Raw genomic sequence first — 26,317 nt, forward strand, 5'->3', positions numbered from 1 at the left:
AACTACCCAGAGAAGGGAGCAGTTAAAAGAATAATTCAAACACAGCAGTAGAAAATTGATGGAGAGTACAGTGAAATAGAGAAGAGAGAGAGATGATATGAACCTAGGAAAAGCTTCATTAAAAATAATACGTTAAAATAATGCAGACAGATTTATAGATAGAAACAATTCAGAGAGATTCATCCTGCTTGAAGAAAAACACCTGGATGGAATTTTGGAAGCTAATATACTAGAAATATATGTAGGCATGGCTGTTCTGTATTATATATTATACTACATATTATACATTATATATTATATGTTATATTTACATATTACAAATACAATATAATACAATATAAATATAAATATAATCTCCAGAATGCTAGACTTCTCTGCAGGGTTCATTGTCCATAATCCCAGGCATGCTTTGCTAATAAATCTTTTAAATAAGTTCCTAAAACAGATGGAATCCTTCATTTTATTAACCCATAACTGTATTTAAGATAGCTACAAAGTTCAGGTGTTCTAGTATGTTCTCCATTATGGTAGGCTAATATTTGGCACCTGGAATGAATATGGCCTCTTTTAAAGAACGAATATGAAACAAAACTTCAGAATATTTACATTACAGGTGTCATGAAGTTGAAAATCAGATGCTTACTATAGTGCACCAGAAGAAAACTAATTAAAGGGTTAGACTTTTTTCTTCTCTAATTGCCCATTCTTAAGTACGCTTGTTTTGTTTGTCCTTCCTGCTTCTCTTTACTCCCCCACCTTCTAAGTCAGTATTTCTCAACCTTGGCAACTTGAAGATGTGTAGACTTCAACTCCCAGAATTCCCCAGCCAGCCTTGGGTTGAAGTTGGAGAAAGAGTTGAAGTCCACACATCTTCAAATTGCCAAGGTTGAGAAACACTGTTCTAAGTACTTGAGACATTGTTCTGGATCTACATCACACCTACTAATTTGAACATGAGTGGTATGCTCTCTCTACCACATTAGTTCAAATGATGAGTAAGCTAAGCTGCTTGAAGCATGCAATTGATGGCATGGAATAAAGTGCCGTTGGCTTGTATGTTGTAATAAACTGCAGATTCTTTGGGAAAAAGATCCCTATATGGACACAGGGAAAGAAAGTCATTCTTACCATGTTCCACTAAATAAAACACGCAATTAAACATCTAAACCGATTTATTAAAAAAAAAAAATTACATTTCAAAATAAAGTAAAAAAACAAATCCTTGATCTGCATTATTATTTAGGAAACACATCTGATTCATCTACTATGCCAGGCTCCCAGATCATATGTTCCCAGAACATCTGATCTGACTTGCATGCATGAATGGAATCAACATGGGTTGAGACTTGCAAGTCAGTAGAAGTAGGAGGGGAGACAAGCCAGGAGTGTGAAAGCATCTTGTTTGGACTACCTCTGGCATCCAAGGTCAACCGGCAGAGCCGTTGCAGACATCTGCACAGAACTGAATGGACTGGCACGACAAGGGGGGCTACATACCAAAGAAGGGGGAGGGGTTTGAGTTCCTTGGGCTGTTTAACTTGGGGAAAGCACAGGAACTTCTATTTGCAACTTTTTCTCTGTACTGCACACTACACTCCATTAAAGAGATTTCTGCTTTATTACATATGAATCGAGTTTAATGGTAAGCTGAGTAGGCAGTCATCACATACTACCTAGAAAATCAAACACTGATTTCTTCTTCCTCTGCTTCCCTAACACCTCCACCTAAAAAACCCAGTCTGAAAGAAACATGTTGCTTTTCTACATTGCATTGAAATGAGAGACAGTGTGGGAATTTGGAATCATTCTACATGAGAGACCAATTTTCTATTTTAAGGTAACTATAGTAAAATAAAAATGAAAATTGATACAGGTAGTTTTGTGGCAACAGTCTAGACAATGCTATGATATTGAAAGAAAGGTTAGCCTTGTGGAACTTCTGTCCTTCCTACTTGGTATATAAATGGGAAATCTGTACTGACTGAGAGATTAAACACAGAGCCTCCAAAGAAAATAACTTTGCAAGTATGAAAGGAAATTTGCTGCAAATGGATGACCATTAATCAGGACTGATTAATACCTTGTGCCCCTTAACCAAATAATTAAAATTAAATTTAAGCCATTGTTGAAATTGTTGAACTGCATTCATTATTTTTTTCCATCAGATTTTATAATATTTTTTCCAATTTTGAGAAAAATTAGAGTCCATGGAACAGAAGACCGATAATCCACTACAAGTATCCTAAATGTGTTTTTCATAGAAAATGTATCATTGGCAGCAAATTCATTGAACTCAATTTAGAAAAAAAAATCTCCAAATTCAGTCTACTTCTTCCTAAAAATATGAAGATCAGAATGATGGATCAGGAGATGGGGTGAGAGTATGACAAAATGCTTATCTTTGACTCTGAAAAAGCATATTTGTCCTGAAATAACTCATGAGAAATGGTCACATTTTAGATAAAACCATGAATTTGCCTGGTTCCAAATTGCAGGCTGCAATTTTATTCTGGGGACAGCTTTCTTGTGGTTAACTGCATAGTTTTCTCAGGTCCTATCTGGGCATGCCTGGGATGGAAGATGCGTCAGCAGCTGAATTGCTTTAAAGAGGTGATCAGCTATAAAGTGAGGGATGTGGCCTGGGTTACTTTATTTCATTTGGCTGGGATTCTTGATACAGCCAATGGACTTTTGACCAAGAAGCTGGATTAAATAAAAAACTGGGGATTCTAAGGATGTAAACTTGGACCTTTTTCTAAGAAAGAAGAAAAATACAGGTTGACATTTCATTTGCCTATTTTCAAAATACTTAATCTATTATCAGAATTTATTGTAATATCTAATATAGGCCAACCCATTTTAATGCACTAATTTAGCCAATGATTTGACTACTCAAGCCTCCTTAAAACTGACCCCTACCTCCCACAACAAAAGGCCCTGTTCTGCTCAGAAGGGAATCCTATTAAATTTATCAGAATTTCCATAGAACAAAGCATAGGATTACTCACATTGGTGAGGATAAGTTGCAATTATTCCAAAAGAATGCAGTTTTTTCAACTTTAGAACAGTACTTGAGCATTCAACACAGGCTGTATACGGTAGTAGAATTTTATCTAAATGAATTCACCTTTTAATATACAGTAGGTATTCTTATCTCTGTATATTTGCTACAGAAGAAAATTTCTATTTCTCTCCTCTGTCCTCAGCATCTTAGATAATGAAATAGATTAAAAATAGTAAATGGGGAATGTATGACTTACATAGTTTTTAAGTTCATTTAAAATTATCATTTGTATGGAATATTTAATTGTTTAGTGTCATGATTTCCAGCTCATATTAGCTAATATGTCAGACTGTTTTCTTTTAGAAAATGCAAGAACATATTTGCAATTCCTTTCATAGAAACTGCAAAATATGGATAGCCTGGGGCTGTTTGGAAATGCAGTCTGTATGGCTGCCATTCTCCAAACCACGCAGACATCAAATAATTTGAAAGCTTAACTGAAAATACTATGAGCACTACCTTGCTAAACACCTGGAACCTAACAAAATATTGAAAAGGGGTGTGTATATGTGTGGAGGGGGTACATATCTAGATGTTGAATCTGAAAGCACAACTCGGACTGTGGTTTCTCCAATGATTAGGAAGGATTTAAAGCATAATATGTGATTAAATGCTACCATAAAATATCATGAAATAATCTTTTTTTTAATTACAAAAGCAGAGCAGACCATATTTCAAGAGGTGCAAGTTAACTGATATGATTCGATCAAATTTTAATAGGCAGAGACTGAAACTATGCATCACCCTTATCCAGTCTAGCATCTTCCACATCCATGTAACTTCTGAATCCAAAGCAAGTTGTGGTCTAGTCAGCACTTGAAAGAGTACTGAATGAATTTCATGGAAAAATACGTATGAGTTGTAAGATACAAGTTGGCTTTTATCTTACAAAGCCATTGCAGGCATAACTTAGGTTAATCTGTTGTTAAAGAACAGAAAGAGGACTTGCAGAACCAGTTACAGAATTCAATTTCCTTTCCTGTCCTTCAACCATGACAGGAGTGAGGTGAGGAGGCAAAAGTTACAAAGCCACCGATATCAGCTGTTGGGTCAGGGTTATCAGGAACTTCTCTTAGACTAAGTTTCCCAAACAACTTCAAATTCTGATCTAATATCATTTCAGTGGAGAACTTTGGTTACCTTTAACTTCTCTGAAAATTAAAACACTGGCAATATATAACTTGAATCTTATCCTTTCTTTCTACCCTTGTCTCCCACTTTGTCCTTTTGTTTTCCCTCTACAGTAGAGGAGTGTGTACAACACACACACACACACACTCACAAGAGCAAGTGAGATGTAGTAGTTAAGGTGCTTGACTAGAAACAGGGAGACCCAGATTCTAGTTCTCTAGCTCTCCCTTAGGCATGGAAGCCCACTGGGTGACTTTGTGCCAGTTACCTTTGTGCCTCTCAGTTCTAGACTGGGAAGTTGAAAAACATCTACCACTAACACAGATTGGACCATTATGGTAGATTATGGTTTCTAACATTTCATGAAGGGGCCTTTATCCTTCAGTGGATTGATTCAGGATACTAATGCTAATACTAATACATTCATATCCTCCAGATAACATAGTTTAAATAAATTAAACGTTTTTGAGGAACAAATCCTTGAAGATTTCAGTATTCTTCATGCAAAATTTGACAATCTTGATAGAAATCTTAGTGTGATCTTAGGTTTAAATCATTGATTGCAAGATTTACATGTATTGCTTATATACTCATTAGAGAATATAATGGACAAGTCTTTTTAAACCCTTGATCACTTGCACAGTGTTGAAATTAGGCTGGAGATCTCATGTGGCCCCATGGTCAAATTGCATAAATCACTATGCATCAAGTACACAGAGAACCTGAGCACAACAGTCTGATAGCAGAGTTCAGGCAGTTAACACTTCCAGACATCTTGCAGAGCATGTTTCAATATTCCAGTCTAGAGGCCACCAAGTAATGGATAGCTGCTTCCAGGTCCAGCTTCTCCAGGAAGAAGTGCATCTGGCATGTTGGCTACAAACCCCATTGCAACTAGAGAAATCAAAAAGAAAGAAATTCTTTGAAAATTAACTGAGGAGTAACAGCCAGTGAGTTATTGTAAAGTTCCTTTGCTAGCATAGTGAGCTGAGTGCTGAAATAGACCAAAGGAAATCTTGGCAGTGTTGGATAATGAATTTGATCAGCTTGTGAATGAATGCCTGAGGTTAATGATGTATAATACCCCATTGTGAGATTGAAAGCATTTAGAGGCTTGTTGGAAATGCATACTTCAAGTAGTAGCAGCCATGGCTTGCCTCCCAGGGGAAGAAACGATGCTGGAAATCCAACTTTTCAGAGTAAATCTCTGAAAAACTGGCAAATGATTAAGTTTAAACATTAAGCAAAATAGCAATCCAAAATATAAAAATTTTCCAGTCAAGTTCCAGTGTTAATGAAGTACAGTATATCCATATTACAATGAAGAATGACTGTTTCTGAACTCTGACTAGAGCCTTTGTAGTTTGTTAGTTGTCAATATCAGGTGCACAAAGGAACCTGCAAGATCATGCAGGCTAGCCCTGTCTCCTAGATGTCAAAATAATGGAAAAAATTAACACATGACAAAAGAATTAAAAGTGATTTGACTCAATTGCTAAAGTACATAGAAACATGGAAAGATATTCAGATGGCATTGAAAAGATTATAACCCAGGTTCAAGCAAGCCTATCTAGGGAAGGCATTGTATAGACATGTTTTTTGGCAAAAACCTCCTCCAGCATGTATCTACTGTAGTGATTTGGAATAAGAATTTAACCTGAATTAATTATAATATTAAATAATATTAAATAATGGTTTTATATGGTATTGCATGTATGCTTTCAGTTGTGTTTCTCTGCTGGTTCCTTTAAGAAAGGAATTCTTGTTATGATGCAAATTTGTTATTAAATGCCAGTAGAATTTATGCCTAAAACAAATACAGTAGATTCAAGAATACAACTTGCTGTGCTTCCTTATCTCTCCCTCCTTCCACAACAAATTACAAGATCATCTCTTAGAATAACAGTTAGAGACTTGTCATGTCAAGTATATCAAAGCTGCTATGTTCCATTCCAAAGAATGTGTCTGTAATGTTTTCATACCATGAATTATATCCATGTCTCCCTTAGATTTATCTTGTTTCCTTGTAAGTTGTAAACCTATTTTCTCTATTGGGGGTTCTTATTAGTGTGTTGTTGTTGTTTATTCATTTAGGCACTTCTGACTCTTCGTGACTTCATGGACCAGCCCACGCCAGAGCTTCCTGTCGGTCATCAACACCCCCAACTCCCCCAGGGACGAGTCCGTCACCTCTAGAATATCATCCATCCATCTTGCCCTTGGTCGGCCCCTCTTCCTTTTGCCTTCCACTCTCCCTAGCATCAGCATCTTCTCCAGGGTGTCCTGTCTTCTCATTATGTGGCCAAAGTATTTCAGTTTTGCCCATTCAACCTCACTCTCCAGGATGTCTGGCTCTAGCTCACTGACCACATCGTCAAAACTATCCCCGATATTGTTATCCTTCCTATACAGGTCTTCCATATATTCTTGCCACCTTTTCTTGATCTCTTCTTCTTCTGTTAGCTCCTTGCCATCTTTGTTTTTGATCATACCCATTTTGGCCTGGAATTTACCTCCAGTGTTTCTAATTTTCTGGAAGAGGTCTCTTGTCCTTCCTATTCTATTGTCTTCTTCCACTTCCACGCATTGCTTGTTTAAAAATAATTCCGTATCTCTTCTGGCTAACCTCTGGAATTTTACATTTAATTGGGCATATCTCCCCCTATCACTGTTGCCTTTTGCTTTCTTTCTTTCTTGCGCTAGTTCTAGTGTCTCAGCAGACAGCCATTTTGTCTTCTTGGTTTTCTCTTTCTTTGGGATGTATTTTGTTGCCGCCTCCTGAACAATGTTGTGAACTTCTGTCCATAGTTCTTCCGGGACCCTATCTACTAAGTCCAGTCCCTTAAATCTATTCTTCACCTCCACTGCATATTCCTTAGGAATATTAGTGAGCTCATATCTAGCTGATCTGTGGGTCCTCCCTTATTAGTGTGTACATATGCTCAAATGTTCTTTGATCAGCATTCTTTATAAGATCTATGTAACTTTGGAGCTCTTGTTCTTGGATCATCTGGATGCAAGAGACCAGTGACCAGCTGTAACCAGCTAGCTTTGGAAATAAATTGATCATTCAGATCGTCTCCTCTTGTTGATGTTTTTTTAGATGAGTTCTCTACCATTACAAAGTTAATGTATAAATACAAATTAATTACAAAGGCTTATGCAGGCAGTAATGGCAGATAAATTCATTGTCATTTTAGGAAGCACAGATGCACTGCATGTTCTCACTAATCCCTTCAGATTTGTAACACTACCTAAAAATGCTGCAATAGGGCTATTGTCCAGTTTTAATTAAAATGAATTAGCAAAGGCATATAGATATATTTTGTATATCTAGTAACTGAATAATTTTTCAAACTACAATACTGTACCCAACACTATGTGATGTTCTTTTATGACCTATTGATTTTATTATTAAACAAATCTTTGTTTTGCTCTCTTCTTTAGCCTGGGAAGTAGAAAGAAAAGACAAAAAATCCAGAAGGCGGCAGTGGCAAACCAATATAAGGACAGGTCCATGAAGTCACCAGGCATTGAGCTTCATGCAAAAGAGATGTAATATTTTTTAGCTGAGAAGGTTTAGATACTGACAAAACACTTTTTTAGTTCAAACAGAGTAGAACAGTCGAAGACAGTAGATGTGCTTAGGTTTTCTACATTTAAAACACGTCTTCTCAGTCAAAGCCACAATTACTTTGCAATGCCACAGCAATTTTGTTAAGTCATAGAATGTAATATTTCAGAAACCCCTCTGACATCCAAATTCCATATGTTTGGAAGGGTGATGGAAGGATTGAAGCCATTTATTTAGTAAATGTACAGATAGATTTTTAAAGAAATCATCACATATGCAAGTATTGTAGATTGGAGGACTTGATAATCATTTGTTTGAGTGGACTATGCCAATAGCAGCCCCTTTAATCATTTTTATTGCACTCATGAAAATGCTGTATTAAGATCATTTTCTTAATTTGATTTTTGATTATGTTTGATTGTGGAATCATCAAGTATACAAGTTGTAGTGTATGATGTTTCTAAAAATAATTCCAATCAACATGAAACAAGCAAGATGCATACTTTTATAGTGCTAAACTCACCATCAAAAGCCTCTAGTACTAGAAGATGAAGTTACAGTAGATCAGCCCCCTGGTCATTACCAAGTCAGAAGGCTACAGGAACTGATGGAATACCCACTGAAATATGGCTAGCAATATAAGAAGGATCAGTCAAAGTTCTAACCAACCTATGCCAGCAAATCTGGAGAACAACACAGTGGCCAACTGATTGGAAGAGGTCAATCTACATTCCAATACCCAAAAAAAAGGAGACTTAATAGAGTGTGTAAACTATTGTACAATATCCTTAATTTCACATGCTAGCAAAATGATGCTTGGGATCATCCAAATGCAGATTAAAGCCCTACATGGAAAAAGAGATGCCAGATATTCAAGCTGGCTTTCGATAAGGCTGAGGAACGCAGGACATAATTGCTGATGCACACTGGATAATTGAGAAAGCCAAAGAATACCAAAAAGAAGTCAGTATGTGCTTCATTGATTATAGAAAACCCTTTGATTGTGTCAATCACATCACACTGTGGAAAGTGCTCAGAAAAATGGGAATCCCAGAACATTTCACTGTCCTAATGAGAAACTTATATAGGAAGCCACAGTATGGAAAGAATGTGACAAAACAGACTAGTTCAGGTTGGCAAAGGAGTGTGACAAAGCTGCATACTCTCCCTTATTTATTCAATACATATGCTGAATATATATTAAGGGATGCTGGATTGGAAGAAGATGAGGGTGGCTTTAAAATTAGAGGAAGAAATATCAATAACCTGCACTATGTTGATGACACTAGCCTGGTAGCTGAAAATGCAAAGGATCTCAAGCCCTACTACTAAAAGTCAAAGAGCACAGTGAAAAAATATGACTGCATTAAATATAAAGAAGACCAAACTAATGACAACAGGTAGAACAACTAGCCTTAGAATTGGCAATGAAGGTATTGAAGTGATGGATAGCTTCTGCCTTTTAGGCTCAACCATCAACAGTAAAGGAACAAGCAGTCAAGAAATATGCCACAGACCACCACTCAGTAGAGCAGCCATGAAGGCCTTGGAAAAGATATTCAAATGCCATGATGTGTCTGTACCTACAAAGATCAGAATTGTGCAAGCCATGGTATTCCCTTGACACTCTATGGAAGTGAAAGTTGGACTTTAAAGAACGTCTTTTAAAAGATAGGAAAAGTATTGACGCCTTTGAATTTTGGTATTGGAGAAGACTCCTGAGAATACTGTGGACAGCCAAGAAAACAAACTGATGGATCACTGAACAAATCAACCCAGAGTTCTTACTTGAGGCACAAATGATCAGGCTCAAATTATCCTACTTTGGACACATTATGTGAAGATCCAGCTCTCTGGAAAAGGCTGTAATGCTGGGAAAAGTGGAAGGAAAGAGAAGAGGACCAGCAGCAAGGTGGCTGGGCTCAGTTAAAGTGACAATGAGTGCTATGTTGGAAGACTTGAAAGAACAGGTTAAGGATAGATTGTCATGGAGAATTGGGCAAACTGTAAACAGTACTGTTACCATATATCAAAAAATGAAAATTACAGAACTGGAAAGGATTGAGAAAAAAAATGTTTCTCTTTCATAATCCTAAAACAATCAACTGAATCATGGCAGATTAAGGACAGACCAGATAATGTACTTCACACAGTGCAACCTTTCCCAACTTAGGAATCCTTAAGATGAATGGACCTCAATTTCCAAAATTCTTCTGCCAGCATGGTCACTGTTGAGAATTTGAGGAGTTAACCCACACATGTGGCTTAGCTGAACTACGGAATTTGCCATCAGAAGACATGGTGATGATTTTGGAAAGGATTTTTAAGGTTGACAATCAGGCTTTAAGTGGTTACCATGAATAATGATGGCTATACATTATATTCAGGATGAGGGCATTACTCTTTTCTTTACAGTGGTTGGATATCTGTCTCTATGTGATGGGGGAATTGTGTGCAATATTGTCAAAGGGTATACCTATTGTGTGAATTATTGCTCTTTCTTTTTCATCAATGGCCTGCTGTTTTTTTCTGTCCTCCCCCCAACCTAATTGCCAATGGTACTATAGTTTCATCTGAACTGTATTGACCCAAGGTATGTAAAACTTCTTGTTTTTATTAGAGATGCTATTTGTGAAAATATTACTTTGGCTCTGGATAATGACTCAGTCAAACAAATAAAATCTGAGTTTTGTGTCTATAAAAACCTTGCATTCCAAAGACATCATAGAGATACTAAGTGAGTCCATGCAGAAGTTTGATTCCAGTAATTTAAAGCTGGTTAGGACATGATATATGTATGGTACAACAATAGGAACCAACTGGAAAAAGCTGATCCAATACAGGAGGAACAACTTCCATAAAAACAGTGGAGGTACAAAACTATTTATGATATGAAGAGATCCATTTACAGAAGGAAGGAAAAAAAAAAGGAATGTTACATTCCAAGTTCTTACTAATAATTTTAGCTTGCCTGTATAACCTAATAGTTGTATTCCTAACACTGTTTAACGGATTGCATAATATGATAACAAAATATATTTTTATGCTTGGAATATTTTAACTATCTTCTCTGCCCTCTCCAAAGGAAAATAGTATGTTAACATCAATTATTTTGACAGGTTTTGTGATCCCTGTCATAAGGAACAATTTTGAAACTTGGTGTTTACATTAAGCCAAATTCAGAAAGAATGAATTTTGTAATGTATTATTACAATGCTACAATAGGTGGCTTGATGAATTACACATTATCTTCCATACGCCTGTGAGTATTTTCTTAGTCATTGACATACAGGGCCACAACTAGGGTCTGTGTTACCCAGGGCAAACATGGATTCCACGCCTATTTTGGCATGCCCCGCACTCATTTTGGCACCCCCCCCCAGCATGGCGCCCAGGGCACATGTCCCAGTTGCCCCCCCCCGCCCCCACTTGCGGCCCTGTTGACATATACCAGCCACTCACTGATTTTCAAGAATGAACCCTTCTGATTGGTAATGGGTTGCTGAAGACATAGTGGAGTGAACTTGCCAGAAGGCCACAGTCATCCTTGGACAAAATACAATCTCCTGACTTGAATTTAGGCACAGGAGCAACAAGCACTTCTTATTTCCCAAAGAAGTCAGCTATGTAGAAATGGGGACTATTTTTTGATTGGATGAGACAGTCAAAAAGCTCCTACAGGTTAGAAAATTCTGAGACACAAGAAGACACAAACTCTTCAAGATCATTGCCTGATCAACTCAGTATATGCCAGTAGGTGTTTGTAAGTGGTGGATTGTCTATTATTCCCCTGCTTCCCCCAGAACTGCATCTATATCCATCTTACTTTTGGAATGCCTTAGACCTCTCAGAGTAGCATCTTTTGAATCCTATCAGGCAAAATTGACTGTGGGGGGTTAAGTTAGATGGTTTAAAAGTTTCCTTCCAATGGTATGATTTAAACTAATGCTAAATTATGGTTGAGGAAGACAAGGAAAAGGGATGGGGTTTGTGCTATTTGAAGAAGGAGAGGGAATATGTGTGCATTTCCAATTTTCAAATGAGGGTTGACAGGGAACTACTATTACATCTAGATGATTGCTAAACTGACAAAATTAAATTGTGGATAATATTTATTACAGCATAAAAATTGCTTAAATGTAGTATTCAGAATAATGTTGATTTTAAAGAACTCGATAAACCTCTCTTGGGTACAGGTCTTGAAATACACCTTTTTAGATTTCAGTGGAGAGAACTTGCTCTTCTACATTCAAATTTCAACAGATGTTGTTATATATACACTTATTTCTTTCAACTATTTTATATTTAACACATGGTATTTGAATATGCGTTCTCATTTTGGAAGCTCCCACCAAAATTAATAGCATTGGGGTAGAGTTCCAACCTTATTTCATTCTTTATTAGAAACCTCATTGCAACTATGTAATGAGTAAGGGCTTCTGTCATTGACTTTTAGCATTCAGAGTTAAATTAAGAATTCTAATTAATTCAATATACCATGAATATTGGCTTGGGCAACTGAATTGTACATCCTATTTCAACATTATGAAAAACACTGAAGTTAGATTGATGGACTTTCTGTGCTGTAGAACAGATTGTAGATAAAGTATTAAAATATGATGTATGAAGCAGCATCTTAACAGAGCAGCTACGCATAAATCAAGTGATGTTTAAGAACATTAATTCTGGTTTAGCATAAGCTACAGAGTGCCAATTGCTTACTCATACATGAGAAGGCAATGAGAAGACCTGAACCTCTTTCAAGAGGATTGAACACCAGAGGCAAAATTATTCAAAATATTGTGGGAAACAGAATATGGGCAAAACAAAATAACCTGTTTCAGAGATGTCATATATTTACTAAACGTATTTCAAAATATGTGTGTAGAACTTGTGCAAGCTTTTCTTGCAATACCCCTGAACATACACAGCCATTTGAAGAAACTGGAATATTTTTTGTTCACAAATTGCCTCTCTGTATAACTATCTCCCCGCCTGAACTGATAGTCTCAAATATATTAAAAGGAGTCAAATGAGTCAATATTAATTTAAAAAGTCACACAAGGGCTGTTTTATCAAAAGAAACTCAAGATTTTATGGCTGCCATGTCAACCATGGGCTTGATTCATATTTGCTATCTGGCCCCCAAAATATGGAAGGGTCTGGACTTTTGTACTGGTTTACAGAAATGTTCTATGGATGAGGGAACCAATATCTATTTTTTTGCCTGAAAGTATCAATACTAGTTCACAAGACATTGCCTCAATCTGTTTGTTTGACATGCTATCTGGACTTAATGTCAAGGGAAACCTTTAACTTTACCTATCATTCAATTAGTAATTGAAAATGCTACTTACTTTATTTTAGAAGATGTATATATCACTAGAGAAGAGACTTCAGAAATGCTTACAAAAAACTGACACAAAAGTTATATAACATCATAATTAGAAAAATATTAAGATCCATTAAAAAGCCTGGGAGAATGAAATAAATTAGGCTACAGGAATCTGAAGGAGAGACACTCTGATTATGACCTCAGTGCATGGGCAAGTTGGAGCTTCATTTTCTACCTAACTGAATGGTGGTGTGTCAAGCAAGGCCGAATCAAGATGGACAAATCTTTTTATTAGCATATTTATTATGTTATGGCAGACAGACAAGACACAGCTTACATATCCTCTCCAAAGCCATTTTTTAAAAGTCCCCAGACCCAAGATGATACTATCACCATCCCACTTACTGCATCCTTTGAAAACCAGCGGAACAGTTTAAGAAAGGGCAGCAGTAAATTACAAAAAAGCTTCCCACTATGTTATACTAAAAATAACAGAGTTATTTGTATTCCAGTTACTTTTTTTCCTATTCTTTATTGAATTAAACAGAACCAAAAATGAAAAAAGAGAAAGAAAAACCAACAAAAATACTATATATATAAGGGCTTCTCATACAAGTATATATATATATATATATAAAAGAGAGCTCTGAAGAAGTGCACAGGAGAGCAGTTGGCATCTGTGGAGAGGATTCAAGAATTATTGAGGTAGGAAAATGTGTTTCAGGCAATAATTACCTCAGGAAAAATGAGAGCAGAGATTGTTTCTATCTTAAGCCTATGATTTAAGGCTACAATTTACAAAAGTCAGGAAAACAAGCAGAAGATTTTTTGCTGGAGAGATATGGCATCATTAAGGTTTAAGTAATGCTTTTAGCAAAGAACTTGCTGTTGGACATTGGATTATTTAGTGTGGGTGCCAGTTACAATCTTTATTTGTGTCTTATAACTGAATCTGATTTAATGTACTTGTATAACCACAGTTATTACATGTTTGTCACATCCTGAGCTCTTTGACTAGCAGATCTTGCCCAGCTTCGATCTGTCCCAAGTTAATGTTCTTCTTAATACAGTACTGTATTTTTTAATGAGAGATTCATTTAACACCCTTTATTTTTTCAGCATTGCCTTTCTTACTTCATCCCCACCATTATTTTTTTACATGTGACTATCAAATAAGTTTGAATTTCCTTTAAAATAATAATGTATTTTATTAAAGTTGATTTTATATTATAGTGTTGTGCTACTGATCCACCTCCCCAAAAGTAGGGAGAACAGCTTTCCCTAGCCCCATGCTGAAATGATAAGGGCCAGGAGATGGCATTATAGAATTTTTCTCATTTTTCCTTGTTACTCACCAGCAAGCCACAGGCTGTGGTAGTCCTACCTCTCACATAGGCTGGAGTTAAGGGGGAAGATGCAAGGTGAGATCATCAGCAAAGAAAATAGGTGGCAGCAGCAGTAACTATGCCATGGCAGAAAGGTTGTCCAAGGTGTGCAAAAAATCAAACTTCAGCACCACTGTGCCACTGAGATTACTGTGAGTCACAGTTTGTGCAGGCAGGTTCTTATGCCCTGCATCCTGCTTCTTTTTTAAAAAAAATGGTTCTCTAGTAACATATTCCTTTCCTGCTAGGAAACCAAATATTTGATTTATCTATATTTCAATCGATTCTGCTACCAGTTGTGATTATTTTGATCTTCTTTATATTTAATTTTAGTTAAATTCCTTCTTTCCTTCCTACCTCTCCCCAAGACATAATGATTAAAATGGCATCATTGTCCAAATGTATTAAACATGTGATGGGACAGAGAGATAGGAACAATATTGTATTTGCTTTTGTTTCCTGGTAGTTTTGTAGGTATTTATCTAAAAACCAGAAATGTGTTAAAACAATCCTTCCACAATAATACTGCCACTGGAGCAACATAATCCAGACCAACTTTTTCTCTGGCTATCCTGTGTAGTTTGACTGCCTTGCAGAATAGCGGATCAATGTCTGGATATTTTTTTGCATTAATTGGCCTTTGCCTGCATACGTTTATAGTAAATTCAAAGTTAGGACCACATCTGGTTGTGAGTCAGGACTCACATGCAGATGTTTATCCTTACAGGTAACTGGAGAGAGGAAGTTTTATAACTCCTGGAAACTTCTTTATCCATATACTGTATATCTGTTGTATATTTCTTTTTTCCTGCCGTTCAATCATGTCCAATTCTCAGCGACTGTCTGGACTAGTCCCTGCAGTTTTCTTGGCAAGGTTTTTCAGAAGAGGTTTGCCATTGCCTCCTTCCTAGGGCTCAGAGAGAGAGTGACTGGCCCAGTCACCCAGCTGGCTTCGTCCCTAAGCCAGGACTAGAAATCACAATTTCCTGGTTTCTAGCCTGGAGCCTTAACCACTAGAACAAACTAGCACTTTACATAGTGCTTATTTACAGCTCAAACAGTTAATAGGATCTTTTGACTATTTCCTACTATATAAAGACTGAAAAGAAATGGCTTTAATTTTCTATATCTTTCTTTCTTTTCTTCATATTTCTACAATACTGTTGCTTCTTAACTGCCATACTCCCAACTGTTCAAAAAGTTTTCATTGTATCATTTTTTCCCCCAACAGCACAACAAGTGTTCAGTTGCATGTTACTATAAACCCTGTAACAGCAGCTGGAAAGTAGCAATCATAAATCGCTTGTCTGGAAGGGAAAGAATCTTACTCCCTCCTTCCTAATGTTATTTGTCTAACATCACAGTATTGTTTGTTCACCACTTTCCAAGCTTCTAGTACACCTCTTTGACAATTTGTTTAGTATTTATTAACAGTCTATATAGCCCACACCAGTCAAAAGATCGCAACACAGTAAAAAATTAAAACAACAACAACAAACGATCACTGCCACCAGATGGTTCTCATTAACAATCAACTAGCATTGAAAGCTTGGTGGAACAGAATGTCTTCAGTGATCTAGGAAAAGCCATGAGAAGCTTTGGGGTAGAGAGTTCCAAAGTGGCTTCCATGAAGGGAAGGCTTCTTGTCTTAACTCTGTCCTCCTCACCTCAGAAAGAGGGGGGACTCTTAACAGGGCTTTCTGAGACGTTCTTACTGGATAGACATTCTGTCCTAACAGCCAGGAAACACGCTGAGACAAGGAACTGGTCTCTAATGTTTATTGCTAGTACATAACAGGAATCCTAACAAACTGAAGCATGGGAAAACCCAGACATATAAACCCCAAAGGTTAAGGCAGTCCCGATCTGTGTCTCTTTGAATGGCTGATCAATTCCTCAGTGCTACGCATGCGCTTGACAGTCTGGATGGGAGCCCCCTGCTCGCCATCCTTACTCATGACACATTCTGGCGCAGTGGTGTCTGTTGTAATCCAGTGCTACTGTCAGAGTCAAGCCTGCCTCTGACTCGGAAAGCAAAACTCTTTCTGAGTCAGAGGAGGAATTGGAAACTTACTGGACTGAAACCGAGAAAAAGAAACTCCAGGATGAGCCAGCAGAGCGAGAAGAGTCCAAGGCGCTGATTGGCCAGGATTCGGGGGAGGATTCGAATCCTCCAATCAGTGCATGCCAATTATGGGCAGAAAAGCATGTGAAGGAGAAGGCAGCCCGATTGGCTGCAGAAGGGTTCAGGTGCGTGAAGGATCGGGATAAAAGGCAGACATGCAAAGAGCAAGCTGCTGGAGACAACTGATCCTCCAAGCCTCCAGCGTCTATGGAAGAGTCCTTACTTGCATCAGAGACAGCATCTGTTGCCAAAGAGGAATGAGCGTCTTTGCTCTGCTCTGAAGAGGGATTCTGCTTCTGCTGCCATCAAGGATCCTTTGCTCGCTGAGCCCAGCAGTCTCAGTTTTGCTTCCAGTCTTGAAACTCCACAATCTTCCACGTGGCTTCTTTGTACCTTGAAACTCCAGCGCTGCCATGTGCCTTCAGTTCTGTCCAACTGTGCTTCGTGTGCTCAGCTGTGTTCAGGTATTCAACACTTATCTTGTTCTGGATCTGGAATCCAGCCCAGTCTGGGGCTTCCAGCCAAGTCCAGTCTTGTTCTGAGTTCCCAGCCTTGCTCCAAGCCTCCAGTCCAGAGAATCCAGCCTAGTCCAGTACTCTCAACCAAGTCTAGCCTTTCTCCAAGTTCCAGTCTTGCTTCAAGGTTTCAACCCAGTCCAGAGTTTCTAGTCAAGTCCAGCCTTGTTCTCAGTTCCTAGTCCTGCTTCGGGGTTCCAGTTGCTGCTTCCAGTCCAACGTAAGTCTCCAGCAATCCAGTGATCCAGTGCCAGAGCAACTCCAGTATTGTTCCAGTCTGAGACCTGTTGCCTGCAGCTTTGCCAGCACTTTGTGTTCCAGTCTTATCCAGCTTACAGTTCCAGTTAGAAGTCCTGTTCCGCTGCCTTGTGGCCAGTTGGGCTCATTAAACCCAAGTCTTCATATATCAAGGACTTATTTATTGTAAATCGTTTATTACTAAAGAGTATTTTTGATATTATTCTGCCTGGTTGCATAGTCTGAACAGGACAGCTATACTGTGTAAGCCTTTGTAGGTTCTAACCTGTACCTGATCCAGATGTATTGTAGTTTCTCCTTTAGAAGAAAGAAACAGCTGAACTGATAATCTGCTATTCCATTCATTGTAGAAAAGATTGCATTTCTTCTATTTCCTACAACAAAATTAAAATCAGAAAATTCTGTTATTATTGTGCTTTTCCATTCCTAAACCAGAACAGTGTTTTTCAAATGAATCAGAATTGCACATCCTTTTCTAAAAGAAGACAGTGACCTTAGTTTATGGAGGACAGGGGAAGCACTCTTGAATTTCCTTATTACTATGATTGTATCCCAGCAGCAAAAGTACATGTACAATTATTTTGCTGGAAAAAAGGAAGATTTTCTAATTACAGAAAATTGCATCAGAGATCATGCAATTAGATACTAGGGTTATGCAGTACTTCAGATTTTAAACCAAAAATTGTGTTTTGGAGCATACATGTATACAGATATGACGTGTCTGCAGCTCCTTAATGAAGCTGATTTTTTTTTCCAGAATTGCACCACCAGTACAGAAGACAACCATGTGATCCCCAGAAAATATGCAACTACTTTAATAATTGTAGACAAATCCTACACAGTTGCCCCACATGATCTGAAGCAACTGTTTGCTTTCAAATCTGCAATGCTGCAGTCTTATTAGATACAATCTCTTAATCTGGAGACCTTCCTAATAGATTCACATGAAGGATACAAAAGAGCTATGAACCTGATAGTACTTGCTTTTTACTTTTTTGAAGCCATAATAGCTTCTAGCGATCCTCTGGATATTATGGTGAGAGGCTTTGAAACTTCATCATTGACAAAACAGATTATTCTTATTCTGCAATTCATATAGAACAAAGCACATTAAGAACTTAATTTTTTGCATTTTTTCTTTAATTTATTTTTCTTAATTGTTCACCTTAATGTGAAGGAGACAAAGATTCTAATATTGGTAACATCAATAATTTCACCCTTGAAGGAGAAGAAATAAAAATAGTTGACAACTTCAACTTGCTTGGATCAATAATCCATAATGAAACTACAAGCAGCCAAGAAGTCAGATGACCAACTGTCCTTGGAAAAATGGTTATGAGGGACCTAAACAAGATCTTTAAGTGCAGTGACGTTTCCTTGTGTATAAAGATCTGACTTGTTCAGACCATAGTATTTTCAATAACATCATATGGATTTGAAAATTGGACAGTGAAGAATAAGACTGGAAGAAAATATATACTTTTAAATTATGGTTGCTTGGCAAGGTTGAAGGAAAATACAAAAGAGGAAGATTGGCAATGCAATGGATATAATAGCAACAGCCATGGATATCTCTCTTACAATGATGAGTCATTTGACTGGACAGAACACAAGTTCAGAGCAATATTCACCAGGTCACCATGAATCAGCATTGACTTGATGGCAACTAATAACAACAATTGTAGTTAGTTAGTTAGTTAGTTTGTTTGTTTATTTATTTTCTATCCTGCCTGTATTATTTTTTAAACAACTCAAGGTGGTGAACATACCTAATACTCCTTCCTCCTCCTATTTTCCCCACAACAACAACCCTGTGAGGTGAGTTGGGCTGAGGGAGAGTGACTGGCCCAAGGTCACCCAGCTGGCTTTCATGCCTAAGGCGGGACTAGAACTCTTAGTCTCCTGGTTTCTAGCCCAGCACCTTAACCACTAGACCAAACATTTACATTTAAAAACATGGGGCAAGCAACAAAATGACAATTATAAATGAAGATTAAATTATGGTCACTTTGAATGGTTATACAATAGCAGGTTAGCTAAATTGGCAGCCTAAAAGACTGAAATAAATGGCTTGAAGTATTTTATAAATGTGCCAGCATTAATGTAAAGGAAAAAGAAAATGCACTCAATTCATTTTCTGTATTTTTTTATTTCTTGGAATTCATACTACACCATATAAGCAGAACTCATATCCTTCACTAATAAAAGCAAAATCCAGATAAGCATCAGTTGAGGTCCATTGCTGGCTCTAATCTCCAGACACGGTCAGTGTAAGGAACAGACTTTTGAGACTACCAAGGTAAACAAAACTTTGCTATGTCCCAAGTATGCTGATGCTGTTACTTACTGTTTGTCACTGTATTTTGAAACTTGAGCAAAGAAATACGTTGAGTAAAACAGAAAAAAAATCACATGAAAAGGCTTTGTCTTCTGTCATGTGGAGTGGGAAGGCCATCAGGCTTGATTATATACTAGTAAGGAAAATGTGCTTTCAGTGGTGCTTTCCTGTCACCAAAGTTCCAGATGATGCTAACATAAGCTAGACATTTGGTAGATATAAAATATAGAGTGGATGGGGATATATTGATTATTCTGATTGGAGGGAGGTACTCCAAAATCATACACAGGCACAAGAAAAATGAACAATTATGTAAAGGAACAAACAGTACAGGACCCCTTCCCTAGCCATACCAACTCCAAAATTTGGCAGTGGCAGTCCTCAATTGTTTCCTATAGTGAATTTGGCACTGTTATGTATTTTTTTATTCATAGATGTAAAACAAAAATGTCTCTCTAATGCATGGAGAATAAAGACCACATTGGTAGCTGATGAATAAACAGTGTTGGAAGTCTTGAACATTTTGTAATCATTCTACAACTCAGTATGAATTGTCACCCAGCAAGATAAGAGGGTTCCCATGGCTCCCTCTGCTGTTCATAAACATTGCTCTTGCAAGGGCGCCATCAATAGCACAAGGCGCTACGCTCCTGTGGATTGATTGAGCTGCCCCTTGATGTTCCCACTCTCTGCTGGATTAAGAATGAAGCACAAACTGAACTCTGATATCCTGCAATGGCAGCACTGTTCACATAAGGCCTTACCATGTTATTAAACCATTGAAAGTGAAGGCTAAACTTGCTTTAATTCTGCTCTCCCTTTACATCAGCATAGCAGGACAAAATGATGTATGATTGCTGCCTTTGCTTTACTACAAAATCAGCTATGGATAATAATGCTGAATTTTAAAGTGGTATTCTAAATGTGCCAACATCTTTAGTGAAGTTTATTCAAAACTTTTGATTAGGCCATCTAATATAAACCTATTTTTAAAATGAGAAACAAACCTATTTTTAAAAGAAACATTAAAAACACAATGCTTCTTCAAAATATTTATTACTGTTTTGAAAAATGATTTATTTATAAAAGCATCCATAATCTATCCAAACATTCAGCATTTCATTTCCGTATCAGTGTTTGCACGTACTCTCTGAATTTTCCACAAACATTCAGTAGATTTTCAGCTCTAATTTAACGACTTTTTAGATTGTACTACAAGGCTTGCAGGAATTTACTATACTTTAATACTTTAATTTACTTGTAGGAATTTACTATAAGGGGCACGATGGCTCAGTGGTGAAGACGCCAGGCTTGTTGATTGGAAAGTTGCAAGTTCAGAGATTTGAGACCCGAGTGCTGCATGACGGAGTGAGCTCCTGCCCTCTCCCCAGCTCTTGCCAACCTAACAATTCAAAAGCATGCAAAGGTGAGTAGATAAATAGGTACCGCTTCAGTGGGATGGTAACAGCGTTCCATGCGTCATGCCATGGAAGTGTTTTCCGACAGCACTGGCTTTTCAGCTAAGAATTGGAAATGAGCACTACCCCCTAGAGTCAGACACGACTGTGCAGGGGAAACCTTTACTTTACAAGGCTTTGCCATTTATTAGTTAACTTTTTGACAGCTCTTAAAAGATTTCAAATTAGGTCCAACATGCTATTTAAGTGATTTTGTTGTTGTTTATTCATTTAGTCACTTCTGACTCTTCGTGACTTCATGGACCAGCCCACGCCAGAGCTTCCTGTCGGTTATCAACACCCCCAGCTCCCCCAGGGATGAGTCCATCACCTCTAGAATATCATCCATCCACCTTGCCCTTGGTCGGCCCCTCTTCCTTTTGCCCTCCACTCTCCCTAGCATCAGCATCTTCTCCAGGGTGTCCTGTCTTCTCATTATGTGGCCAAAAGTTTTGCCTTTAATATCATTCCCTCCAGTGAGCAGTCTGGCTTTATTTCCTGGAGGATGGACTGGTTTGATCTTCTGGCAGTCCAAGGCACTCTCAGAATTTTCTTCCAACACCACAGTTCCAAAGCATCTATCTTCCTTCTCTCAGCCTTCCTTATGGTCCAGCTCTCACAGCCATATGTTACTACGGGGAACACCATTGCTTTAACTATGCGGACCTTTGTTGTCAGTGTGATGTCTCTGCTCTTAACTATTTTATCGAGATTGGTCATTGCTCTTCTCCCAAGGATTAAGCGTCTTCTGATTTCCTGACTGCAGTCAGCATCTGCAGTAATCTTCGCACCTAGAAATACGAAGTCTTTCACTGCTTCTACATTTTCTCCCTCTATTTGCCAGTTATCAATCAAGCTGGTTGCCATAATCTTGGTTTTTTTGAGGTTTAGCTGCAAGCCAGCTTTTGCACTTTCTTCTTTCACCTTCATCATAAGGCTCCTCAGTTCCTCTTCGCTTTCAGCCATCAAAGTGGTATCATCTGCATATATGAGATCGTTAATGTTTCTTCCAGCGATTTTAACCCCAGCCTTGGATTCCTCAAGCCCAGCATGTCGCATGATGTGTTCTGCGTACAAGTTGAATAGGTAGGGTGAGAGTATACAGCCCTGCCGTACTCCTTTCCCAATCTTAAACCAGTCCGTTGTTCCGTGGTCTGTTCTTACTGTTGCTACTTGGTCGTTATACAGATTCTTCAGGAGGCATACAAGATGACTTGATATCCCCATACCGCTAAGAACTTGCCACAATTTGTTACGGTCCACACAGTCAAAGGCTTTAGAATAGTCAATAAAACAGAAATAGATGTTTTTCTGAAACTCCCTGGCTTTTTCCATTATCCAGCGGATATTGGCAATTTGGTCCCTAGTTCCTCTGCCTTTTCTAAACCCAGCTTGTGCATCTGGCAATTCTCGCTCCATGAATTGCTGAAGTCTACCTTGCAGAATCTTGAGCATTCGCTTACTGGCATGTGAAATGAGTGCCACTGTTCGATAGTTTGAACATTCTTTAGTGTTTCCCTTTTTTGGTATGGGGATATAAGTTGATTTTTTCCAATCTGATGGCCATTCCTGTGTTTTCCAAATTTGCTGGCATGTAGCATGCATTACCTTGACAGCATCATCTTGCAAGATTTTGAACAGTTCAGCTGGGATGCCGTCGTCTCCTGCTGCCTTGTTATTAGCAATGCTTCTTAAGGCCCATTCAACCTCACTCTTCAGGATGTCTGGCTCTAGCTCACTGACCACACTGTCAAAGCTATCCCTGATATTATTATCCTTCCTATACAGGTCTTCTGTATATTCTTGCCACCTTTTCTTGATCTCTTCTTCTTCTGTTAGCTCCTTGCCATCTTTGTTTTTGATCATACCCATTTTGGCCTGGAATTTACCTCCAATGTTTCTAATTTTCTGGAAGAGGTCTCTTGTCCTTCCTATTCTATTGTCTTCTTCCACTTCCACACATTGCTTGTTTAAAAATAATTCCTTATCTCTTCTGGCTAACCTCTGGAATTTTGCATTTAATTGGGCATATCTCCCCCTATCACTGTTGCCTTTTGCTTTCCTTCTTTCTTGGGCTACTTCTAGTGTCTCAGTAGACAGCCATTTTGCCTTCTTGGTTTTCTCTTTCTTTGGGATGTATTTTGTTGCCGCCTCCTGAACAATGTTGTGAACTTCTGTCCAGAGTTCTTCCTGGACCCTATCTACTAAGTCTAGTCCCTTAAATCTATTCTTCACCTCCACTGCATATTCCTTAGGAATATTAGTGAGCTCCTACCTAGCTGATCTGTGGGTCTTCCGTAATCTCTTTAGTCTGATCCTAAATTGTGCAAGAAGAAGTTCGTGATCTGAACTACAGTCAGCTCCAGGCCTTGTTTTTACCGACTGTATAGATGTCCGCCACCTTTGGCTGCAAAGGATGTAGTCAATCTGATTTCGGTGTTGTCCATCTGGGGAAGTCCATGTTTAAAGCCATCTCTTAGGTTGTTGGAAGAGAGTGTTTGTTATGCAGAGTGAGTTATCTTGGCAAAATTCTATCAGCCTATGTCCTGCTTCGTTTTGTTCTCCCAGGCCATGCTTAGCTGTAATTCCAGGTGTCATTTGACTGCCCACCTTAGCATTCCAGTCTCCTGTGATGAAAATAACATCTCTTTTAGGCGTGTTGTCCAGTAGGTGCTGCAGATCCTCATAGAACTGCTCTACTTCAGCTTCTTCAGCATCTGTGGTTGGGGCGTATATTTGGATCACTGTGATGTTAGATGGCTTGCCCTGAATTTGAATTGAGATCATTCTATCATTTTTTGGATTGTATCCAAGCACTGCTTTAGCCACTTTACTATTAATTATGAAGGGTACTCCATTTCTTCTGTGGTCCTCTTGTCCACAGTAGTAGATCTGGTGGTCATTTGATGTGAAGTGGCCCATTCCAGTCCATTTCAGTTCACTGACGCCCAAAATGTCTATCTTTAATCTTGACATCTCACCAATAACCACATCCAATTTGCCCTGGCTCATAGATCTTACATTCCAGGTTCCAATGGTCTGTTGATCCTTAGAACATCGGATTCGCCGTTCACCACCAGCACCGTTGGCCGCTAGCCGTCCTTTCGGCTTGGAGCTAGCTGCATCATCACGTCTGGGGCTAGTTGAACTCATCCTGTTCCTCCCCAGTAGCATTTTGACCATCTTCCGACCTGGGGGTCTCATCTTCCGATGGTATACCAACATATCTCTGGTTGTACTGATCCATTTAGTTTTCACGGCAAGAATACTGGGGTGGGTTGCCATTACCTTCCCCAGGGATCGCATTTAGTCTGACCTCTCTGTCATGACCTTCCTGTCTTGGATGGCCCTTCATGGTTTAGCTCATGGCATCTTTGAGGTGCTCAAGCTCCAGCACCATGACAAGGTAATGATCCTTTGCTGAAGTTAAGTGATTTAGGAAAATATAAATAGAGGATAGAAAAAATCAATATACAACAGTTGTTTTTTTTTCAAAGAACTTTATTTCTCAAATGTAGTTAAAATATGAAAGTAAAGATAGAAAATAGAACTAAAGAAAAAAGAAAAAATTATAAAAGTGCAAGTAGACAGAAAACGGAAAGTGACTTCTGACTTTCTCCAATATAGACACACACACACACACAAATATAATCTCTTACCATTAATTAAACCATAGTAGCATTATTTCTATTAAAACAAATCATTTAATCACTAAAACCCAAGATCAAAACTTCATTTTTTTGCAACACAAGCAAGAACTCTAAAAGTGGTTGCCAAATACAGTAGATATAAATGCAGAAACAGAGTGTTCTCTTATTAATTGTCATGAGTGCCGTTGAGCTGAAGTCATCAGCGCAATGGCACACATGACAATAGCAAGGAAATAGGAGAAGGGGCTCAAGATAAGTAGCCATCAACTCACAACGACTAACGGCCAACAAACAATAACTAAACGGATCACGGAGCACACCCAAGCCATCAGCGCCAATACAACGGAGATCGCCCAGCTGACAGCAATCACCGGATGAATAGAAAACCCGATGATGGGCGATCCCGGAACGCCAGCGGGGCCTCACAACCCCTCACCCACCGGCAGGGCAACGTATTGGACAAAGGGGGGTGACATGACCGCGAGTGAGGGGGCGCTGACCGGCGCGGGGTATTTAAACCCCGCACCGGCGCGCTCCTGTCACTCTCAGCTTTTTTCTTCCGACGCTGTAACTGCGCTGTGAATAAACCAGAGCCTGATCCATCGAACCAGTGTCTGTGCATTATTCAGAGGCAGGCAGCACATGACATAAAGCTGAGAGTCATAAACTCAGCCTCGCCGAGCCCCACCGGACGATAACGAGCCGCGGGAGGAATAGACGGCGAGAAGACCAGCAAGATGAAGCCGGAGCGACGCGGGCAAGGAGGGCGAGCCGCACGGCAAGAGACAGAGGAGGACCGACCAAGGCCAGAGGCACCGCGGACTCCCGGAGCCATGGACGCCCACCCCACCCGACCCGAGCCTCAGCTCCAACCCCAAGGGGAGATGGCGACGGAGACAACCCGACCGTGGGAGGGAGCAACATGCCTTCCGAAACCAGCGGAGGACCCCGCGCCCATCGCACCCCAGCAACGGGCGTGGAGCGACAGCCCAACGGCGGTCAACACGGAGGAGGACGATGGAGACACCCAGCAGACGGCGGAGGAAGCAGACCAGCGGCAGAGGGAGGATGAACCCCGCCGGCAACCCACCCCCGCCGACGCACCGACGGAACCGGCCCCAGCGGCGGCGCGGGCCGTGGACGAGGAGGCACGAGCTGAACTCGCGGCCATGCGGGCCCAACTGACGGAACTCCGGACCATGCTCCAGTCGCTTATGCCCCCCGCGCCACCCAACGACGTCCCCGCACAGGCCCACACCCCGAGCGAAGCACCGAACCCCCACGGGCCAGCGGAGGGTCAGCAGACGACCCAGGCGGACGACACCACAGGCCGGGAAGCGAGAAGCAGGGCCGCGCAAAACGCCCGGGCCCCAAAGGACTTCCCCATCTTCTTCGATGGGAACCCCACGAAACTCTCGTTCTTCGTAACGAACGCCAGGGAGTTCATGGGGAGGCAGGGACACTCCTACGACTCCGAAGCCGACA

This window comes from Candoia aspera, chromosome 8 (assembly GCF_035149785.1).
Source record: "Candoia aspera isolate rCanAsp1 chromosome 8, rCanAsp1.hap2, whole genome shotgun sequence".
NCBI classification, from domain to species: domain Eukaryota; kingdom Metazoa; phylum Chordata; class Lepidosauria; order Squamata; family Boidae; genus Candoia; species Candoia aspera.